This window comes from Charadrius vociferus, unplaced genomic scaffold (assembly GCF_000708025.1).
Source record: "Charadrius vociferus isolate BGI_N301 unplaced genomic scaffold, ASM70802v2 scaffold1040, whole genome shotgun sequence".
NCBI lineage: Eukaryota > Metazoa > Chordata > Aves > Charadriiformes > Charadriidae > Charadrius > Charadrius vociferus.
This window is the reverse complement of record NW_009646616.1, coordinates 188504-196186: the sequence shown is the minus strand read 5'-3', so window position 1 is coordinate 196186 and position 7683 is coordinate 188504. Positions and strand designations below refer to the sequence as shown.

At 50.5% G+C, this 7683-nt stretch overlaps 1 protein-coding gene across 1 annotated transcript in view; it reads left to right on the top strand.

Moving 5' to 3' along the window:
- Positions 1-7683, top strand: part of CACNA1B (calcium channel, voltage-dependent, N type, alpha 1B subunit) — a 424961-nt gene that overhangs the window by 311088 nt on the left and 106190 nt on the right.

Below are 7683 nucleotides of genomic sequence, written 5' to 3'. Positions count from 1 at the left end.
GGTCCTCACCTTCAATGGCGGGAAAAAAAGCAGACTGTCGATCCTTTTCGAGATGGGCACAGTTTTTGGTTGGGCTATTTCTTAATTAATTAATTATTAGATTGATTTATTTATTTTTTTCCCCCCTCACCGGGTCAGGGTGGGAGTCGGGGGTTGCAAACGGACACGATCTCCGAACAAAGATTGCAGCCGCGTTTTTATCTCGCTCACCGCTAAGAAGGAAGAGATGTCTACCCAAGGAACCGGGAGAAGGAGAAACGCAGACCGGAACAAAGGACAGTCCATTGGGACTTGATGTTCAGCCACAGCAATCCTCGTCGGCGGAACCGGTGACACAGCTCCGAGCCGACGGAGCGCTGCGGCGGCCGGGGCTCTGCCCTGCCACCACCGCCGCGGGCCTCTCTTTTATTTTCCTCACCACGTCGGGTCCTTCACACTGACACACGATAAAGCCACAAGAGAGCTACTTTGTAAGGACTGTTTCCTTGCTGCTGAGACTTTTCTTTCCGTCCCTCTCTCCTGTCGACCGCAACACGCCCTCACTGTTTTGTCTTGTTTACAATACCAGCTTGATTTAGCAAAAAAAAAAAACAACTTAAAAAAAAAAAATCCAGAGGGGAAAAAAAAAAAAAAGAGGAAAAAGTGTAGGCGTGAGAAGAAGAAATGTTATTGGTTTTATATCAAGCTATTAGATAGAACTTTAACTTTTCATTGTGTGCATTTTTGTAAATTGTACAGTAAAAAAAAAAAAAAAAAAGAAAAAAAAATACTCTTTATGTAGACAATTAGTCCAATTGTCATTCCAGGTCCCACCGTTTCTACCGAATGCTCCAGTTGTTCACTACTAAGTGCCTAACCTTTGAAATCTTTCACAGCGACGATGCAACCTCTCGCTTCGACGCACGGGGTGGCGGGCGAGCACGGGGAGGGGAGAGGGAGGGCAGAGCCGGGAGGAGCCGCTCGCCTCTGGCAGGTCCCGCAGCGCGTTACTGGGCAGCGTATGCGAGTACCAGGTCGGAAGCTTACAGTGGGGAAGGCAAACATGCTTTGGGGTTGGTTTGGGTTTTGTTGGCCTTTTTTTTTTTTTTTTTTTTTTTTTTCTTTTTCAAAAATATACTTTTCTTGGCGGGAGGGCAGCGGTTGCAGGAAACAAAAACCGGCCTCTTCTCCTTGAGTGGTGTTTAGGTCCTGCGGGAGGGACGCAGGTGGAAAAGTACAGCATCTACAGAGACGCTCTGGCAGGAGAAGAGGCGTCTTTTTCACCGCACGTCAAGTCACAGTTGGGCTGCGAGAGCTCTGGCCGCCTTCCGCGGTGCGCGACTGGTGTGGAGGGCAGTTGGAGAGGGTCTTGGGTTTATTGCCTGTTAAGAGAAGGTTTTAAAAAAAAAAAAAAAAAAATAAGCAAAACCTCTAACTCTGATTCTCAGGGATGAGATTTCTGTGTTCTTGCAATGACTCTTACGTTGGACAATTTCTTTCTTTTGTGCCCGTGTGGATTTCTGCACTTTGAGCCTGGGAGAGGGGCAAACGCCGCGTGCGGGTGGGGAGGGAGTGCTGAAGGAGAAGTCTGGGCAGGAGCTCGTGTCCGTGGGTCTGAGGAAGCCTTTTTAGAGCTTGTGTGGGGCACGGGGTGGCCAGAGGGCACGTAGTACCCTGACAAAAGGTTCAAGAGGAAGGGTGGGAGATGCCAGATGAGCACATCACTAAAAATGAAAGATAGGGAGGAGGAAGAGTGTTGAACACATGAATTTTTTCAGAGGATCTACCAAGCCCCAGAACTGTGAACCTTCCCTGGGTGATCGCTTAGGACGGGCAGAGATCCCGCTGGACCCCGCTGATGCATTTTGTCGCTAGGGTATCGGATGCTACCAAAGCGCTCAGGAGGTCTCTCGTGCTCTCGGCAAGAGCCTTTCAGCCTCAGGCGAGGAGCAGTCTGCCGTAGGGTGGTTCTCCACATCTCCTGTAGCTCTTCTGTTGAGGCAATTCAACCTGTTTTCCTTTCCCTTCTGTGGGTTTTTTTTTTGGTGGTTTGGTTCTTTTTTGGTTGCGTTACTAAATAATAATCGCTGGCCAATCTCATCCCTGGATTCTGCTAAAGGATAACTCCTGTCTGTGTCTCTGTCTCTGTATTTTATGTGCACTTTGCCTAAAGGAAGCGCGGCAGCCAGAGCTCCGCCGTGGGTACCGGCTGTGCTTTGCAAACGGAGGGCTATGCAACAAGATGACACGTTCGGCAACACATCCAAACCACCACGAGTCAGAAAGACCTTCATCCATTCTGTAGCTTTATCTGCTGGATTTCCCTGTTTCAGGCTTCAGCATGATTGTGACCAAATGTTTTCTACATTTTCCTTATCTGAAGGCACAAACGTTTTATTTGAGATTTTAAAGACAACGGTACTATTTTACTCCGGGAAGTAAAAGGAGAGGGAAAAAAAGCAATCTCTCTGACAGTGCATGCAAACATTGTACCCACACTGGAAAGCGAGAGAGATGTCTTTCTGTGCTGAGTAATTTTGCCTTTTTTCTCCACTCCGCCTTTCCCCTTCCTCGACCTTTTTCGACCCTCAGCCCCACACCACCACGCCGTCTGGAAGCGCACAGCCGACGGTGGCCTCGGGTCACTCCAATTCGTAGGCAGAACACGAAGAAGAATCTCAAGTTGTCTAATCCTCCACTCGCCTCGCAGGGGCCGATGCCGGTGACAGACAAGCCTGACCACGATTGTCCATAACCCTTTTCCCACCTTTTTTTTACAGCCTCTCTGCTGTCTCTTCAACGCATACATGATATTTCCGACGATCCTCATAGTGAGTTGCCAAACTTGAATTGCACCGATCAGTTTTTCTGCATCCAGAACCAGTCTCGTAGTGGCTGTACTTTGAATAAGTAATGTTTGCATGTAAAATATATACATATATACATATATATAAAAAGTATGTGCATGGAAAATGTTTATCTTCGTACTTTTTTGATACAATGTATTCATCAGTTGTTAATTTTTAATTATATTTGATATAAATCGGGGGTTTGTTGCAAAACTTTCTATTTAAAAAAACAGTGTTAAAAATTATAAAAGTTCCAACCATGCAACACAAGCGGAACTTTACCCAAAAAAAAAAAAAACCAAAATGGGGGGAGAAAAAAAAGGTTCTGTGATTGCCTAGTTTGCTGCCTGAGTAATATTTATCAGCCAAACTTTGAATTCTGCAGTTGTTTCTACAATTACATTTTGTATGAAGCAAAGTCCTTGAATTAAAATAAAAACTTAGCAAAAAAAAAAAACCAAACAAAAACAAAAACAAAACCTGAGAATTTAAAGATGGTGTGTGCAGTGTGCCTAGTGACCGGGAGACCCCCGCCGGAGAGCAGCCTGCCGTCCGGCGGGAGAGAGCCGCGAGAGGCAACTGGGCTCGGCCACAGCGTCGAGCGATAGCCCGGGCGATCCGCTGGGAAACCCCATTTTAGTTTAGCCCGAATTGGGATGCTGTTGGCCCCGTCTGTGTTTGTTTCCGTACGGGCTTCACGGGTGCTCGAGCTGAGCTGTTGGCAAATTTGCCTTTGCGGTGTGGATCCAGTCTGGAGATTACAGTTCCCGGAGTCCCAACAGGCAGCAAAATCACATAATTTAAGTTGAAGGTTCCAAAAAAAAAAACCCAACCCAACAAACCCTGGCGGTGATTGAGTCCTTCAAGGCTGTTAACGGAGGGATGTTTTCTTGATGTGGAAAAATGTTGAGCACGCGGCTCCCTTTGGAATGAGCCCTTAGTAAAGCTTTCACCTGCTCCCAGCAACGTCCTCGGTGCTACCTCGGGTAGGCACGGACATGGAAACCGGTCGGATGTGGGCTTGGATTGGTGTCAGGAGTCTGCCATGTGTCCAGGGCGTGCGGTAGCACTTGTAGAAAATAATAATAATAATAATAATAATAATAATAATAAACAACTTGGTGAGTGCACCTTGAAGTTCCTACTCCCAAGGCTTGCACCGAGCAGAAGAGAAACCCCACGGTCTGTTGGTGCACGAGGAAGGGACTTTTGGTTTCTTTTGGAGAATTGGAGAACTTCATTCCCTACTTGGGGGGGGGGAGGGGGAAACCCCCTGCGTGCATCGCCTTCGTCGTGGTGTGGTGTTCTGACACTTTTGACAATGCTGAGGTCTCCAAAAAACGGAGAAAAAATTATTAGCAGCTGCTGAAGGGAGGACCATCACATTTTTGTGCATTTTCCGGTACCGTTCAGAGCACAAGGTCTATTTTAGTACTCAACTCTTCTCTCTTGTTGCATCTTTTCTGTGCTGAGCCCACCCAAGGTCCCACCTGAGATTCAGGTATGGTGTGAAATGCTGTTCGTGCAAGAAAACGGTCTTTTCCCTCCTGATCACCGCTCAGGCTGTAGCACATGAAGAAAACGGTTTTGCCGGAGGTCACACAGCGAGTTATTAGCAAAATTTGGAGCAGAATGACTTCTCTTGGCTTGCAGTCTGCGCGGGGTTTGGGTTTCTTGGGTGAGAACAGAGGAGCGTAGGGGAGAGGCGTAGGATTCTTACTAAATTTTCAAGCGATCCCGAACAAACAGGAGGAATGGAGTTTTCAGGATGTGTCTGAGCGGTGTACAAGGGAAGGTTTGAAATACAGCGCCAGATGTGCAAATTGGTGCACACCCCGACTTCAGCGGAGACCCCCCACGGCATTCGCCCCACCGCAACCACCCGGGGAGCCGAAATCTGCCGGGAGGAGCAGGTGAGCAGCCTCTCCCCTCCAGATGTGTGTCACAGAGCAGCTCCAAAACCCCCTTACAATCCCATGTGTGTTTTCAAATCCTAAAAAAAACAATCTTTTGGGGGCTTTCTGCCCTTTTTCTTTTTCTTTTTTTTTTCCTTTTTCTTTTTTTTTTTTTTTCTTTCTTTCTCCTTATTTCAGTTGTATTCTTTCGGTCCATGAGCCCAAGGCAGCAATGCATCCGACAGCTGAACCCCAGAGTTTTGGGGCAAAGCAGCCGGAGCAGGAGGTATCCCCATCACCAGATCCAAAGCATCTCCCACATCCGAGCCACGGGAACCGAAACACCCGGTTTTGCTTCGCTTTTGAGTTCAGCCGAACTCCCCAAATCTGCTCTTTTGGTACCTCGTGCCCAGCGCTGCCCGGTTCTCACCACCGCTCTGACGCCGCGCAGTGAAGGTCCCGTCCCCTCAGGGACACGTGGCGCCGGCAGAGCCCGCTGCCCTTCTGCTCCCTCCATCCCCACTCCCACTCAGCCCCACGGATTAAATCGGGGCGTGCGATCAGTATTTCCGAGGGCAGCACCCCCGCGCCTCGTTTTACCATTAGGGGGAAGCATTTTCAGGCTTTTTCTACTTTCTAGGGGAATAAAAATAATGGGAGAAGGCTGATTCGTCTCTCCTTGCTGCTCTTTGAGGGTCATTCCCTGAAATATTTGTCTTAGGATGCAGAAAACGCCGGGTGAGATGCTGAATGCACCTGAGTCCGAGCCGTCCAGATAATTTGGCCTTTTATATTGCCCAGAACATGAAAACGCGGCATCATCTGCCTGATTCTCCATCCCGGCCACACTCGCAGACGCTGCCCGTCCCGCGTACCCTCCAAGGTGTTGAATTACTCATCCCCGTGGAATTCATCCCTCTTGACCGGCCCTAAGCAGATGGCCTGATATTTTCAGGGCTGCGGAAAGCACCGTGTTCAGAAAGTGCCCGATCATAAGAAGGAGCCTCAGCTCCGCACCATCCCCCAGCACATTGCAAAACATTTTGCGGTAGAGGCTGGGTTTGATCCTTCGTTTGATTAAAAAAAAATAAAGTAAAAGGAAACCAAGACACCTCAAAGGGACTGAATTGCCCAGCGAGCAAGCGAGAAGCGAGGACGAGGTCTCCTGAGCTCCCGCAGGTTACTCTGCCTCCTTCACGGCTCAGTATTTGAAACCACTGACATGTGCGTGATTTTTTTTTTAACCTCCACGGGCTCACCGGTGAGGTGACACTGGGGATTTGGCACATCCCTAGCGGGCGCGTTGGTTCATTGGAGGGAATTCAAAGCAAAGGAGCAATAAGAAAAAGGCCGAGAGGTCGGGGCCTGACGCCCGGCGGTGGCTGTACGGAGCTCTGCGCAGCCATGCAGAGGGGTGGCTCTGATAAAGCTCTGCAAATATTTGGGGGGTGAAATCCTGGGGCGGGTGAGTCCACGTGAAGGAGCTGCTGAGGCTCTTTGAGAGGGGAGGTCCGAGCAAACCAGCTCCCGAGCGAACTGATGCAAACAGCAGAATCGAGCCCCTTCGCCCGCCGGGGAAGCCGCAGCTCTGTTTGTTCAAAGAAAACAGTATCAATAACTGGAGTTTATTCATTTTTTGTCCTCATCTCCACTTTCTGTCATTGCTCTGAAACAGAATATCCCAACGCTGGCTCTGTCTGTGCCTGTTTTTATTATTTCTCTGTTTCTGGCAGACTTTTCTCTGCCCAGCGCAGCACAAACAGCAGGAGGAGGAGAAGGAGGAGGAAAAGGAGGAGGAGGTGGCACAGTCCAACTTGTCCAACTACTGCACAAAAGGCTGAAATCCCCACAGGGGTGTAAACCCCCATTTTCTTGCAGGAGGCTGAGGAGGGGAGTGGATGTGGTTGTGTTACTGGATTCAGCAAAACGACAGCGTGTTTAAAAAGATGATGCTGAGCTGAGCCGCCCGGACTGCCGCAGAACGCACGCGTGCCTTTTACGAGGTTTTTTCCTCCTCATGGAGTGGAGAGAGTTTAAAAGACCTGGTTCTGCAGGTGATCCACCTAAAAAAAACCTCCTCCTGCAGTGGGGTGGTGGTATGTGAACGGAGCGGAGGGCAGAGTCTCCGCACTGCGAGGCGGCAGCGTGTCCCGCAGCAGCGACCGGCCACGGGACAGAGCCGGGAGATGCGCCGGGAGATGTGCTGCCGCTGGGAGAGAAGGTCACAGCCGTGGAGATCAATGGGATTCAGCAACACCTGAGAAAGGAAAGGCAAACCCGCGTCACATGCTCTTGACAAATAAAGTCCTATAGAAGGCGAAGAAAATGACTCCATGAGTGTCTCTGACCTTCGTTTGGGTGACCAGCTGAGTCAGCGCGGGGGAGGGGAAGGGACTGGAAATGGGCAGACGGGGGTGGGGGGAGCGCAGCACCTTTTGCACTCGGTTGGGCTCACGTCTCCCCGGCATCAAGCAGCAATCGGGGTTTGAAGAAAGGGGCTTACAGAAGCCTCATTTCCCACTGCCCTGAGCGTTCGGCTGAGCCAAATGACAGCCAGGTGACACCGCCAGGCGCTGGAGCACCTCCTGGCAAGGGACACCCACCCGGCGGTGGGCGGTGAAGGTTTTTTGGGGTCTCTGGGTGACCTCTGCAGTGAAAATACTAGCACGGACTGGCAGCGAGTCTGCCGCCTCCGTGGGCCTGAGCCAAAACCCCCCAAAGGGCTTCTGTGAGCGTCCTGGGGGTTGTCGCATGGGGCAGAGCAGCCCTGGGACCGCGGCGGCAGGGTCGGTGCCACCGGGGAGCTTAGCGTGTGGCACAGAGCAGGGTCTGCCATGGGGTTGTCGGGGGGGGACACACACGGACGGACACGGGACGGGACTGGGGAAAGTGGCTTTTGGGGTGTCTGTCTGCAAATAACCTTCCGCAGCGCCGCTGCTGTGTCTCCGGGGGGGCCCGCC